At 39.2% G+C, this 15,623-nt stretch overlaps 1 protein-coding gene across 7 annotated transcripts in view; it reads left to right on the forward strand.

The window, feature by feature from the left end:
* Nucleotides 1-15,623, forward strand: part of rimbp2b (RIMS binding protein 2b) — a 125,018-nt gene that overhangs the window by 71,760 nt on the left and 37,635 nt on the right. For all 7 annotated transcript variants that reach the window (XR_002873875.2, XM_023958637.2, XM_078952719.1 and 4 more), the window contains exons 3-4: nt 9,143-9,232; nt 11,770-11,892. The gene's annotated coding sequence lies outside the window, so the exon portion shown is untranslated. The remainder of the gene's footprint in view (nt 1-9,142; nt 9,233-11,769; nt 11,893-15,623) is intronic.

A 15,623-nucleotide genomic window follows, 5' to 3' on the forward strand; every position in this document is an offset into this window, starting at 1 on the left:
GTCAGACTAGTTAGTATTCAGAGATTATTTAACTTAATGTTAGTTTGTTTAAATTAAACTTAATAATAACTATTTCTTTTAAAAGGCTGCTAGAAGTTGAAGCTGGGGTAACTATGGTACACTGGGGTTCTGTCCTCTTTCCTTTTTTACTTCTACCCTTCCTCTCCTCTATTCTTGATCATAATTTATCATTTAGTTCTCCATGCCTCTGTTTGGTGCAGTGCGATTCATGTATTGTCCCTCTTTTCCTCTCCCCTCCTGGGGAGTGGGAGTGCTTCCAGACTCCAGTTGGCTCATCCGTGCTCCAGTTCCTGACCGTTTACCTCGCCTTTGCTCCTGCTCCTACACCTGGCTGTGGATCCTGCCTCTGGCTCATCTCTGGCTCGTCTCTGCTCTGTACCTGACCGAGTACCTCGTCTCTGCTCCTGCTCCTACACCTGGCTGTGGTTCCTGTCTCCGGCTCGACTCGCGCCTTTGACTGTCCCGATAACCACGGCTGGATGAAGCTCGTCTGCTGGACTTTTATATATGTAGTTGTAGATTTAGATAAGTTAATTCTTCTCTAAGATTTCTGGTAAATCGCCTGTCCGTCCTGGGGGAGGATCCCTCCTTCATGTGGGCACCCCTGAGGTTTCTTCGTTTTTTCCGGAATCCGGTTTTTTTGGGAGTTTTTCCTTACCGCGAAGGGGGGTCTAAGGGCAGGGATGCCAGTATAGCTTAGTCAGTTTGTTAGTTCATTTTAGTATTTTTCTATTGAACTCTTTGTATTCGTGATCCTTTTGATTTCATGTTTTACTTCGAAGCCCATCGAGACGACTGTTGTTGTGATTTTGGGCTATACAAATAAAATTGAATTGAATTGAATTGAATTGAACTGCTCCTGTGTTCCAGCGATCATTAATACAATGCCTAAAATACAAGCAAGCACAAAGCAATGCAAATGGCAGGAGACCTTTTTTTCTTGAAAGGGTTGGAGTTGAGGGATCCAGCAGTAATTCAAACAGGACTGCTAGCTCCTGGACCATTTAAAATATTTTTTTATGCCCCTAAGCCCCCATCTTAAGTTGAGCTGTCATTGTGTGTGGCTCTCTGCCCCAAATAAACATTCCATTAGGAATGTTTTTTGTGTTGACCTCCATTCACATTACCTGCCCACAGCAGCGCTCTCTGCTCGCCCATTGTCAGCTTGCTGAGTCCAAAGGAAGCTACTGAAAGGACAAACTGTCCCCACATGGCAAGCAGTAATGACAGGCTGGTCTCCACAGACTGCAGCACAGCTCTTATCTCCCTCTGGACCAAGCTCAGAGAACAGAGACACAAACGCAGACAAGTCTAATGAACGAGCTTGTGAAGGAATGGTGAGCTGACAGTAATGTCACTCCCTGTTTGGTCTGATCTGACATACCTATCTCTTTGTCTCTTTGATTTTATCCTTCTCGCCCTTTCCTCTCTCAGGTTGATACAAAGTGTGAACATACAGAATCAGGTGCAGCTGTTTGTGACTCCCCACTTGCTTTGCTAGTGGCCACAAACACTGAAATACTATATCAAAATGCACTGATAGTCCTGGGTTTTGAAATTCCTGGCTTTAATGGAGTCTCGGCTTGGTGAGTTCTGCTGTCGTGTTTAGAAGCACACAGAGTAAGTGTGTGAGTGACGGTGAAAACTGTCTAAGCCATCTGGCATCTTCACTTTCCAGGGCATGGGACAATTTAATGACACACCATCAGTCTTTACTTGCATTTAAAGGTTGCTGCCATGGTGACAACATTTAGCTCTGCTGGAATCGCTCAAATGTTACGAATCGGATCTTCAATCACCGTTAAGGTGACAAACAGGTAAACCCTCTGGACCTCATATAGATGAATGACTGCATAGTTTTATGCATGTAAACTGAGTTACTGTTAGAGTTACTGCAAACAAAAGCAGTAACTCCTTCTTGAAATCCAGTTAGAATAAAAGAAAAGCCATTGACAATGGAAAAAGAACCGTTGTTTTATTAAGCAATCTCACAGAAAAAGGAGAAAAACAATAAAACACTATTATAAAACAAAGAAAAAAATGACAAGATGCAATCAAGGTTATAAAGTGAATTCAAATGACCTGATTGGGGCTGAAAAATAAGGTGAAACAAAGAGATCAACAGTTTTGCTGCAAATACACATCTTACAAGGCTATACTATGAACACAAGTTCAAGTTGAAGCATCACTACAGGAAAACCTGTTACAGACTTCAACAGATTTCAAGTTTGCCACGAAATGACTCGTTTTAACTAAAGGCATCTCTCAAATTAACACTGGAATGTCATCACTGCCAGAACAAACGTCATTAAACAGAACTGTTTAGTTTGGTGGCATTCATTTGTACCTGATCACAATTAAGTCAAGGGTGGACTACATGTTTATGGTCAAGGAAAAGTTGTGCTATTTTTCACGGAAAACCTGCATGAATGAGATTCAGAAAGATAAAAAACCTTTGTGTTTTTTAATAAAGAAAAAAACAGAGTGTGATTACTGCCATTTGCAGCACTCATACAAAAAAATCTTGCATCATCACACATCAGCAAATGTTAAATATTCTCTCAGAAGATCATTCACCTGTATTTAGCTGTTTTTGCTTCATCTCTATACATATACCAGAATTATCTCTACTCTACTGCATAGTGTGATGATAAAACTCAATGTTTTAGGATCACTAAATTCACATGAAACAAGCTTCCTATTAGTATAGCTAATCCAGAATTCTTATACCATAGGAACAAAATAATTTGGGAAAATATTAAATATTGAAAAATAAATGCAAGTCAAAAGATCCAGAAATCAAAAAAGACCCACAAATCTTCTAAACCTACTCAATCCCTTTTGGGGTCAAGGAGATGCTGGAGCTTATCCAAGATACTGTTGAGTGAAGGTGAGATATGCTAGTTAAGTGCATACTCACCTAGGGACAATTTAAAATCACTATTTAACCTATGCAGCATATTTTTGGCCTGTGGAAAGAAGCCAAGGTATCTAGAGAAAACCCACACATGCACAAGGAGAACATTCAAAAAGGTCCCAGCTGGGGTTTGAACCAGGCCCTTCCCACTGTGAGGCGAGACTGCAATACCTTGCAGCCTCATGATAAATCACTAAAGCAATAAAAATTTTGTCTCACCAGAAGTGCCTCTGCAATCCTGAGGTGACCTAGAAGCAGCGTTGTGTGTTTTGTCACTGGTGATAGTCATGCTATCTATTCAGACACACTGCAGAGGCAAGATACAGAAACTGGTGGTGCGGACTGGAATCCTTCATGGTGACAGTGAGGAAGAAATTAAGGGGGAGAAAATCAGATTGTTTTAAACAGGACATGTCCAAACTCTGAATATCATCTTTAGAGAAACCCATGATCTAAGGCTACACCTGTGATGAAATTTTTAAAGAGCGAAAGCCATATGTGCCGCATACTTTCCCATTCCCTGACCAAAGTTTAAGAAATAATATTATTTGCAGACTCGCTGTGGGTTGTAATTCTTTATGATCATTGCACTTTAGTTTTAAGCGGAAAACCAGGAATAAAAACACAGATGGCTTCTGGGTTTTGTAGTTATTTTTCAATGGAGTTACATTGTAGGCATGTTATCAGAAAACTACAAAATGACTCTATCTTTACTTCTTTTGTCATCGTTCTCATTTGTAGTAGTGATGGGAATTCTGGCTTTTCTTAGAGATCAGCAGGCTCTTTTTAATCGGCTCACTAAAAAGAGCCAGCTCTTTCAGCTCCCAAATGGCTCTCTGGGTTGTTTTGTTGCTTTGTTCAGTTTATTATCAGCAACTCTATAAAGTATTCACAAAATAAATAGCTAATGTAAAAAAGGTGTTTTCATTCATAGAAGTGTAAGATATGTATATTTTTTATTTTATTTGTATATTTGTATACATATTTGTAAATAAATATATGTTTATTATTTATTCTTTCCAGATAAAATGTACAAAATAAAGAATACAAACAAAACCAGCTATCCCCCAGGAATCCCGTGACCCGGAGGAATCCTGAAAAAATGTCATGCTCTAGTTTGCTCCCTTAACTGTGCCGCTGTGCACTCATAGTGTGGTAAACATGACATTCATTAGGACATAGTTTAATTATGAAACACATTTCAATTTCAGTTTAATGCTGCAAATATATAATGTTTGTGACTTATTTAATTATTTTACACTACTAATACAGTCAAATACTAATCAATAAAATGTAAATCACTAATAGCAGTAAATGGCAAAATAAATAATGGGAATGTGTAAGAAAACCTGCACTATGTAATTATGATACAACAAAAATGAAAATATGCTCTAAATTTTTATGTCTCTTTATGAACCATCAGCATCACGTCAAACTGGCATTAATAATTGAATGTCATCCATGCTGTCAATCCTCTGAGTGTAGGAAGTATACATTTACATCATTGACGCAAATGTTTTGGTTAAAAAAAGCCCTCAAGAATCTGGCAGCTGGCTAATGGAGTTAAATGGCAAGGTTGATTCATGTGTCAGGCTTGTCAAAATTAAACACGCCGCTGTGTCAGACCAAGCTGAGTCACAGTGTCTGGGTAAAGGACACATTTAGAGTAGCCAGTAACTTTGATTCAGTATGTCTCTCAGCATTAGTTCTGTTTTCCACAGCATCTCAGTCATGAAACAATGATGTCTGTTCTAGAACAAGTGTACATAAGTGTAAGAAATGTCTTCTTTTTTAGTACTAGCCCCACGATTGTCAGACACAACAGGGTGTGGAGTTTTTTCTGCATTTGATCCATTCCCTCTAAAACTGATGAGCAGCATTCACAGCCACATTTTTGGGCTATTTTCCTGCAACCTTTTTTATTTTTGCGTAAATAAATTGCCTAATTTTAGTTTTAAATGTGTCTTTTGGCCACTTCAGCTTATTCCTGTTTCTTTTATTTTGTTACTACCTACAGTACAGACCAGAAGTTTGGACACACCTTCTCATTCAAATGAATGGGAAGGTGTGTCCAAACCTTTTGTCCGCACGTTATATTTAGATTTAACTCCAAATTTTCACTGAAGTGACTGAAGTCTGCAATTGAATTTGTCCGTCAAACAGACATTAGAATGCAACTGTTTCAGTTAGAATGACAAATTGGACCAAACACTGGAATCTCTGACTGTCAATAGGCGTGTTTGAGATAAACCAGCGCCTCGCCTGGATCATTGGCAAGACTACTTGGCTGCAGGTGGGGGCAGGGAAAGGCGCCTGAAATGAAGGCGTACGCTTAGCTGTAGCAAGACTGAACAAGAACAGGAAGTTGGAGTTGTCCTTAACATTCGATTGAATTTAATATGCCTCTCCCCTCAGCATATGATCAATGCTATTATATCTTATATATTCATTTGAATGTTTTACAATGTATGGATCTTTTTTCATAGGTATTTTAATTTTCATTGTCGTATAATTACATTCTTCTTGCATATCCTTTATATTAATATTTTCAATTGTAGTTTTTATTTGCTCTTTCTAGCTTTTAAGGTAGATAACTTTAACATCTGTCTGGGGGAAACAGATGAAAAATAACCGCTGGGCTGATTCTGGCTCCTTGCGGTGATGCTTTCAAAGTGCACTGTCCCTGGGAAATATATACAATTGAAATAAAAGTGAACTTCTAAAGGAAACAAAAAGACACAGAACCACAGATGATTAGTCATGCCTGTACCTTTTGTTTGTAACATTAAAACCAAAAGTGATTATCAGTCACAAAAGACACAGATTTCCTTAATTGAGGGCCAGTCGTTCATGTTTACCAACTACAGGAACTGTCAGGACGCAGTTTTCCACAATGCCTTGTTTTGTAGTCATCAAGGCGTCTTACAGTCAGTACAGTATCAAATTTCCAACTCCCCTCGTCTGGGTAGGCGCCTTGCTCCCACCCCTTTTTCGCGATATTTTTATAATGGTGGACATACGACGTCAGAGCAAAAAACCAACCAGCATATACATCAGTCAATCTGCGCAGTGCTGCGTCCACCTGGGTGATCTCAAACACGCTTAATGATTCATTTGTGCTCCAACACAAACCTTGAAGGAGAACTAAACTGTTTGCCTCTAAGATCATCAACAACATTTGCAAATGGTTAAGAACAGATGCTTCCCTTTGTTGTGCTTCATGACAGTTAACAGCAGTAAGAGACGCTGTCATATTTACCCAATGAATCATGGAAGGTGTAGTGTAAAACAGAGGCGCTGATGCCGGAAAGACTCGCGTCTTCGGGCTTCGTTATTTTCTTCACTGTTTACACAGTCTGACATCGGATCCCACGGGGAGCTGATCATCCGTGGTCTGCCATGGAATTCCCCACTGCGCGCGACATTTAAATCAATTGTCTGATTGATTTAAACCTTTTTTGACAAACACATAATTGATATTCTGGCGATAGTAAATGTTTTTAGATTAGTGAAAATGAGTCGTTTTCCATGGCACATCTGATCATCTCTCATGGCACACTAGTGTGCTGTGACACACTGATTGAAAAACACTACACTAGACCACTGAGCTTGTAAAGGCAGCTTGATTCATACACTGATTTTCTTAAAAATGAAATTCTTTCATTTGCTGAGCTCAGAAATTCTCTATGAAAATGTGTCTTGGCATTGGATTATGACTTACACTGATCTGTTTGCCGCATTACCACATCAACACAACAGGACAAAGTCACAGCTGATTCTCTGTGTTCAGGACAATTCGGTCTGCAACACTATGTTCTTGGGATTTTAAATGAGGATTTCAGTCATGTAGAAATGGTTTAATCAAAATCATGCCCGGATGATTCTTTTGTTTTTTGAGAATGCATGCTAAAATTACTGCCTTTTCTTTCTGTTTCAGAATTTGTTTGTTGTGCACAATGGATACTTGCAAGCTTGGCCAGCCCTTGTTAGCTCTGAACTGATGAGTCAATAGAAATAAATTAAATTGCCACAAAACTGCAAAGACTTAAAGTAAAAATGACAATTGGAGGTTTAAATGTAATTTTGTTGTTGCAGAACGATGCTGCTGGAAAAGCATCTGACCTCATATCTGACTGTAGAGCTGTCTGCAGGCTGCTGGTTCCTTGGCACTCCTTGTCCTTGACAGCATTTCTCCTCCATGCTGTTTAACTCAGTGCAATCCGTTAATACTGTGCATGATGTTTTTCAAGTGTGTGTGTTCAGAGAATTGACAAATATTTGGTACAAATATTTAACTGTGTCAGGAAAACATCTATTGTGTATTTGTAGAATCCTAGATGGGATTCATTCATTCATTCATTCATCTTCTGCCGTTTTATCCCTTTCGGGGTCACGGGGCTGCCGGAGCCTATCCCGGCAGCTTGTGGGCGAAGGCAGGGGGCCTAGATGGGATTTGACAATCAAATAAAAGGCAACCAATTTGTCCACCTTTTAGCAAAATATAAAAGAAAAATATAAAATAAAGAGTTACTTTGTGCTAGCGAAAAACAATTTTTGTAGCCTGATTATTAATATTTCTCCATGTTATTGGATTTCAATGGGTATTTGTTTTTTTAAGAAACCTTAACTGTTGCTTGGTGAACTCACAAAGTTTAAGACCCACTTCACTAAAAATTATGATTTTGGTGTTTTTAACATGTTCTTGTGGCATTTATGATGAAGGATATGTATATATATATATATATATATATATATAGAGAGAGAGAGAGAGAGAGAGAGAGAGAGAGAGAGAGAGAAAGAGAGAGAGAAATTTAGCTTAAAACTGCATTTCTCAGTATTTTTTTATTTAAATCATTGTGAATCAGGAGCAGAAGAAAAAAGTGCAGTTGGAAAAAGCTTGTAGGTGTGATGTATAAAACCTAAAGCGCCAAGCCACAAGCTCCCTGCTCCGCTACATTCTGATGCATCCACTTGTATATGACCAGATTCATGTATGTCTTCATCGTACTCGTTTGAGCTGATAGATGGCTCAAAACTGTACGGCTGCATAGCTCTGATATTCCTTCATTTTTGTTTCACTAGGAAGAAAGAGAGTGAAGAATGGATGACAGAAAGTGGGGGATACTTTGCAGCAACAGTCCAGAAGTCAATTTCTAATGAACTAGTGCCGCTCTGCTGAAACTATGTCCTTGGAAAAAACACAGTTTTTTGGATTTTGAATAAAAACGGGCTAATCTTATTTAAAAGACCACTGGGAATGCTTTTACAATAAATCAAATGAGGATTGGAGTGGGACTTTTGAGTTATGGTAGTTTATAAACATGCTTTGATCTGGAAGCCAGAGTATTATTCTACAAGCCTCCTCTTCTTTGGTTAATTTAATTCAGGTCAATTTGGTAAATGCAAAACTTTAAAAGTCAAAGCACCACTAGTTATTTTTAAGGAATTCCTCCATTGCATACTACAGATCAGGCAAGATGACCATGGCTCACAAAGCACTTAGCTGAAAACACAAGTTGTGCTTTCTGGCCATTTTTTCCCATGTTTACTTTTATCATCAGCTCTGCTCTAAAATGTCCTTCATGAGTAAAACATCAGGGGCATGACCAAGCTCACCATCACAGGCCATTAAGAGGTTTTACTGTGAATGCATCATTCATAAGCCAGTTGGTTTTGTAGCTCCTGACTGGAACACCCTATGGCCTATATGCTGCTGGAGCTGCAGAAAAATCACATCTCAGACACCCCTACAGTCAACACTGCAAATTGCCTCTATGACACGCCCCGCAATTGTTCATTGGATGTAATTAAATTTTCTTCCTCTGCAATGAAGGTTTTTTTTCTTCCCCTTTCACTCTGCTCTTGCCAGCGAAGTACAGCGTGTTGTATTTCAGTGTATTTGATTACATCCACCAACACAGAGCTGTCAGGAATTAATGGTTCTTGCAACATTTATTGCTGCATGTTTAGGGCAGAAACACGAAAGCCACATGATTATTGTTCCACTGCTGTTGCTGAAATGGCAGCCTCTTTTAGTCACGCTTTCCGGAGCATATTACAGAACCTCAAGCAGCCTCCTCCAATGAATAATGCATAGGCTATTGCTGACAACATGCAGAAGTTGAGTGCAGTCTTCTTGTCTAATCATGGTGACTTTTTTGGTTCTGAACACAGTTTATTTCTTTTCTCTCTCTTTTTGCACAGGAGAATGAGCTTCAAGATTTCCTTCAGGAAAACAAGCAAGTGAATCTCCAGTGGTTCAACAACAGCCACAAAGCATCCGAGCATGAAAAGGTATGGAGGGAAAAAAAAACTTGCAAAGCTTTTGCTGCTCATACACTTGTCAGCCATCTATCAGTGTTGTTTATCAGTCACTTGAGTGTAGTATGCCTTTAATGGGTCACATTTTCACTTCCACATGTCCAGCATTTCAGTTTCCACCTTTTAATTAGAAATTTTGTCTTGCAACACCCTAATTGTGAGAGCTCAAAAGCCTTTTTTGCTGTCAAGACGCAGTCCAAATAAACCAGTCAACAAGAAGCACCCAGCCTGTTAGTGAACACAAGGCAATTCCATAAGCAGCTGACTGGCTGGTATTTGTTGCTGGGGTGGAGGAAGGTTGGCATGCTGGTTATTGATGTTATCAGACTGAAGGATATGAGAGCAGCTCTCTGCAGGGCAGTGCAGATCATAGCCCACACGAAAACCCCTGCGTTCTGCTCCCTGCTGTTTCTCTAATGAAGTGGGAGGGGCTAAAAAAGCCTTCAGCTTTTGCCCATAATATATTGACCTGCTTTGTCTGTTTCTGCTGGCAGTGCTGCGGTTTGATTATTCTACATTAGGTCTGACAGGAGCTCCTCTTCATGCAGAGGTCGGTGGTGTGTGGAGGCGGGCTGCTCATAGGCAGACTTACTGCTCTGTGTTTTGCTTTGTTTGTGTTTGTAGAATCGCCCTCCTTGAGGAATCATTAGTCATTCTTGGCTGCTCTGAGGACAGGGCTTTACCACATTATAGCTGCAGGAGTTAGTCAACATAGTGCAGATTAAGGGCCTTTAAGTATGCTGACTAAAAATGAGTGCTTTTCAAGAAACAATGCCAATGTTCAGTGGTGGTCAGTTTAAAAGATTATCTGAAAGTACAGTTAGTTAATTTTCTTTTTATTATTCGAAATACTTTATTGACGGACAATAAAACATGATTCTTTCAGAATATATGTAAACAAGAACAGAAGGGTTGCAGCAGGAGGCCTTTGCCTGATGCACAGATTTGAGCTCACTAAGACTATGGTCACATATCCAAAAATGCCACCGTTCAGTGATAGAAATGCATGTTTTTCAGCAAAATCTGGAGGCGGCAGTCACATTTTTTCTTACAGTGCAGCTACCACCAAGGTTTTAAGAAAATGTTCAAATCAAACCGCCACCAGACAATTTTTTGACATTGGTCTGTGGCCGCCCAGGTACATTTAAAGGTTGCGCAGTGGCAGTCCAGTGACAGGTGGGTGGCAGGAAGGCAGCAGCGCGATAATTGACAGATGGGAGGGTCCCCAAAATCGCCTGATGATTGGCCAATTCAGTTTAATCCATTTTCTTTAATTTGGTTTTTATTTTTCTATTTGAACTTAACTTAAAAAAATTCAAAATTGCTCTGAAATAAAAATTGTCCTTCAAACAGACTTTATTAGGAAAAAGCTGTTTCAGTTAGAAAAATGGACCAAACACTGGAATCTCTTGCCATCAATGATTCCTTTGTGAACACATTTAAACCAATTGTCAGTTCACACCGAACGCAATCCGCGCATCAAAATTGCATCCTCTGCCTTTGTTTTCACACGTTTTAACAAGCTCGACACTTGTTCAAAAGTGTGTTCATAAACCTGACGCTCCCACCGCATGTGGGAATAACTACCGTCAAAAGGTTTTTCGCCCTTCTTATAAAAGACACGGAAAATGTTAAGATCACGTGTGTTTATATTGAAAAGCTCCACAAAGGTGTCAGCAAACTACTCAGTGTGAAACCTGGGCCTTTTTTGACAAACACAGAGCTGATATTCTGGTGATGGTAAATGTGAAAATTAGTAATTTCCCACGGCACACCGGATCATCTCTCACAGTGTTTTGAAATGGTTGAAAAACACTGGCATATGTGACTGTACCATTACCCACTAAACATTTCATGAGTGTGTATCTACAAACAGGCTACAAGCTAAACAGAGGCAAACTGTTGATGTTTTGTATTTGTTATAGATTTTTAATCAAAAATGTTTTGCCAATCAATTCAATCAATCTTTTTTTGTGGCAGTGTCCATGCTTTATTTACAATAAAAGTGCTTTACATGCCCCTCAATGCAATAAAATTCAAACACAGACAAAATAATCTAAAAGCATAAAAACTTTATCTTAAATATCTAGTGAAGTACTTTCATTATTTTAGCAAAAATATCACAGAGCAAGAACACTGGAGATAATGTTCATGAATAATAATAACACAAATAAAATCATTCAAAAATAATTACAGGAATGGAAGCTCTCCTTAAAAATAATAATAAAATCTTGGCAGGAAACCTGCAATCTTTCAGCTTCAAAATCAAAGTCCAGTCAAAAGGGAAGAGAGCAGTAAAAGTGAGCAACAGTTTTCCTATTACCACACTTTCATTCTTATCACGGCTGAACCTGACAGGGTGATGCTTTTGGACAGTTTTATCTCATTAAACTCTAGACCCGCAGGTGAAAATGGACACTCCGGGAAACTTAAAATAAAAAAAGAAATCATTTAACAGCTCAGTTTTCAAACTTCCATCCCTTTGCTTTTTACTCGTCTTGTCTGCACAGGTGAAGTTAGAGTATGCCCAGCTTAAAGAAACTCTGGGTGCTGTGACGAAGGAGAGAGATTTAGCCCTGTTGGAGAAAAACCAGCTCCAAAGCAAACTGGAGAACCTAGAGCAGGTGCTGAAGGTGAGTAAGGAAATTGTTCCCAAATGTGCCAAATATTTCATTCATCCTGTGTTTCTGATGCAGGTATTGTTATGGAACCCAGATCTTTTCCCCTCCATCCTCTCATATCTGTGCTAGACTGCCTCCATCCGGTTCTTTTCTGCTGTACTGTCTAATGTCCTCAACATGTCTGTTGCCTTCCAGTGTCCTTTTTGGGAGGTCTGACCGGGAGCTGTGAAAGAGTACGAGACTGGAGCAGTCTGCCCTCTTTACTACCCCCTTTTCACCTATTTATGTTGTCCCATCTCACCAAATCAGTTGGGTTCCTCCCTTTACTCCTCCTCCTCCTCCCCCACCTGCTAGATTTATAAGGTATCACTGCTATGCATATTTACTGGGATAGCAGCCCTAATTGCTCCCATTATGATGGCTTTCTGTCCACCTGAATGGCTATCCTTATCTCTTCCTTTATCCATGGGCTGATTACACTACACGCTAATGGACGTGTGGCTGTTAGGCCACAGCACTATACTATGGAATGTGATATATGCATGAGGCAGAATAAAGAGTTTGGCTTCATGGGAGGAGAAGAAGATGAACGTTCAAGACTGGGTTCACCTCCACAATAAGAATGTCACCAGCAAGTTTGATGACATTGGCTCTTGCAGGGCTTAATTTTGACCGGCATGAAAATGTCATTTGCTTCCTTCACTTTATACTTGGTTTATGGTTTTGTGTCAAATGCAGGAAAGGTCTGGCAGAAACGTTGCTGATGTTGACATAAATATTATAATATTATTCCGCTGTAAAAAAAAGAAACACTAGTTGGGAGGGTGAGTCCGTTTTATTTCGCATCAATTTCTGTTGGAGGTGTAAGAGTTAATAAAATGCTAAATAATGATGGAACAACTTTTGAAAATGAGCTGATAAACTCCCAATTTATTTGTGAATAGTAATGCCTAATTCACAACTGCCACTATGGGTGGATGCAGGTGAAATTGGCAAACCTGTGCAGGCCACTCAGGAAATTTTAAGATGGTAGATCATTCAGCGAGCCCACAGAGCAAAAATGTTCATGCACATTTTTCTACAGGTATGCTGCAAGTGACAGATCGTAGAGAACAACACGTAAGGTTATGTAAAGGGGAAGAAGGTGAGATGCACGCACATCATACGGATTTTTCCTTTTTTCAACACCCCCCCGAACACTGCGCACCGTGCAAGGGACACGTTAGTGCTGTTCAGATAAGCACAGTCTCCTTGGCACCCATTGCACACTCTGTGCATGCAACCTGACTGTTAGAAATGACATAATTAGACTACTACAGAGTAGTGAGTGCGTGCATCCTATGGATGTCCTGCAGCCTCTGCAGCATTTGTGTGCGGTCACTAAGGAACCGGTACACATGCCTTACTAACAACTGGAGTGCGCCATAAGGGCACTGCAGCAACAGCATCACCTTTACGTCCAAGTGCGTGCAACTTACATTTTCTTTACAAAGGCTTCACGGTACACTTACCACACGCATGACAATCATTCGATACTTTTTCATGACATCTGTTAAGGTGACCGCACAAGCCTCAAAGAAACTGCATTCCTGCACTCCCTTTAAGATGCCGGTTCACCTGTCCAAAAACCTAAAGCACCAGCCAGGTGCTAGAGTCAGCAGCGTGCGGATCCATGTGACTAAGGCACAATAAAGCTAACCACTAGCTGTTTTCTGTGTTTAACCAGCATGCAGTTGCATCCTAACTATATTAGATTGGGGCACTTTACATGGAGTCTAAGTTGCTGATTTGATGCATAACCATAAACCTAACTACAGTGTTTTCGTTCTTGGGGGCAATGATGTAACATGAGGACACTCCCTCACTGGCTTAAAAAACCAAAGCATCAAGTACTGTATGGCTTATTTTGATGTAATTGATAACTGTGTACAACTGACCTCAAGTGTCAGTTACTGATAAGTTTGCTCCCTTTTTCATGTGATATTGAAGCCTCTTCTTAACAAGACATTACTGTGTGTTCAGTCAGAAATACTCATAAGTCATAAAGGTGTTGTGTTTTGAAAAAAAGGTGGTGCAAACCTTACACTTTATTGAAGTTTTACACTGTGAGTCCAAGTTGGCACTCCCTCTTTGAATTCCATGGTTTTGCTGTAATTATATTAAAATAAAGTTACTTTTTATATTGCTAGTGTAAGAATAAATACATTCTCAGAAGAAATGCAGCATACAATAAGTGGCGGTTCTACACTAAATTACTCCCCCCACCCACCCCCCAGGAGTCACAGTAGAATTTTGTTTGTCCTTGTTCCAGTTATCAGTTATCAGAACATATTTTAATATGTATGTAGAAAGTATGTAGAAAACTACAAAAAAAATAAATGAATTGATGATTAAATCATGTTTTGACACCATAGAGTTGTAGTAAATAGTAAATGTTCATCTTTAAAACAAGTACAGATTTATGAGAATCTATTGACTTATTATAGAACCCAACATGATGGAAATTAATACAAAATAAACCTCATACATGCAGGCTCACAGTTAACCCACTTTAGCTGTTAAAATCCCCAGTTAACTAGTTAAAGAAATGTTTGAAAACATTAAGACTGCCACAAATGATTATTCAAGTAATGACTTATTAGAAGTTATTTGTCCCATTAGCAGCATGCTGCATAACCATCACAGCTCATTTAACATTTATGAACTAATTATATCATAAAACCTAAGTGTTACAGCAGACAGATGAGTCATGTCGTGCTGAGGGTTACTACTACTTTTACGTATGGCTGTCAATGCAAGTAAAGGTATAGCAAAAGTTTTAGAAGAAAATAAAAGTTTAAAAAACAAAAAAATTGACATCAATTGCAACATTTGGTCTTACTGCAGTTTTGGTAATCAACCAAACAAAAAAAGCATTGTTCGTTTGTGTCATTGTGGCAGGTAGAATTAGAAAATATGCATCACTAGCTAAAGGACATACCCTGTTCTTCATCTAGTTTCTCCTGTTCCTCAGAGGGATTTGACCTTTTTTTGTCCATTACTCTGGCGTTGTGGGACTTGACAATAAACATCCACTCCAAAGGCGTCGACCAAACCAATTTTCATATTGGCGACCACATAGTTTTATGTTTCCTATTTTAATTTGGCCAAGTCATAAAATTTTTAACAAAAAAAAAAAACAAGAACATGAATTTTATAGACATACATTAAACTGTGGTTTAATGTCATGGTATGACTGACTTTTGAAATATTCTATAAAGTAATTCCGCCCCCGGCCTCCTCCCCCATCCAACCACTTCATTTGGGAGAGAACCAAATGAAGTGGAAAGATTCCCTCGACCCCTCACCTTTTTTCTCACACACCTGTACGCGTCTTCTCAACCGTCAGGAGTGTGTGCTGCTGTAGGGAGCGCCGATTCGCTGGTTTTAGGCTGTTCCAAACACTAGTTGTTCAGGAGGTTTGGTTTTTTCAAGCAGTAAAAAGTTTTACTCATATCAATTTGGAAAACTTTTACAAATTATGCCAAGTTTTCCTGTATATAGTGATAAATACAAAGCTGTAGGATAGTTGCCAGTTCACCTTAAAACTAAAATGTCCCAAGAAATTTACTACAAGAGTGGTAAGAATATTTCTTTCCATAAATCTTTAGAAAAGTTTTCTGTTTTTTAGAATGATGTCTAGGGTTAGGAAAAGACCAGTGAAGTTATTAAGCTTTATTATGCATTACTTTCTTTACAAAGAC

The sequence above is a fragment of the Oryzias latipes genome, chromosome 9, assembly GCF_053564925.1.
Source record: "Oryzias latipes strain Hd-rR chromosome 9, Olatipes_Hd-rR_3.1".
NCBI classification, from domain to species: Eukaryota; Metazoa; Chordata; class Actinopteri; order Beloniformes; family Adrianichthyidae; genus Oryzias; species Oryzias latipes.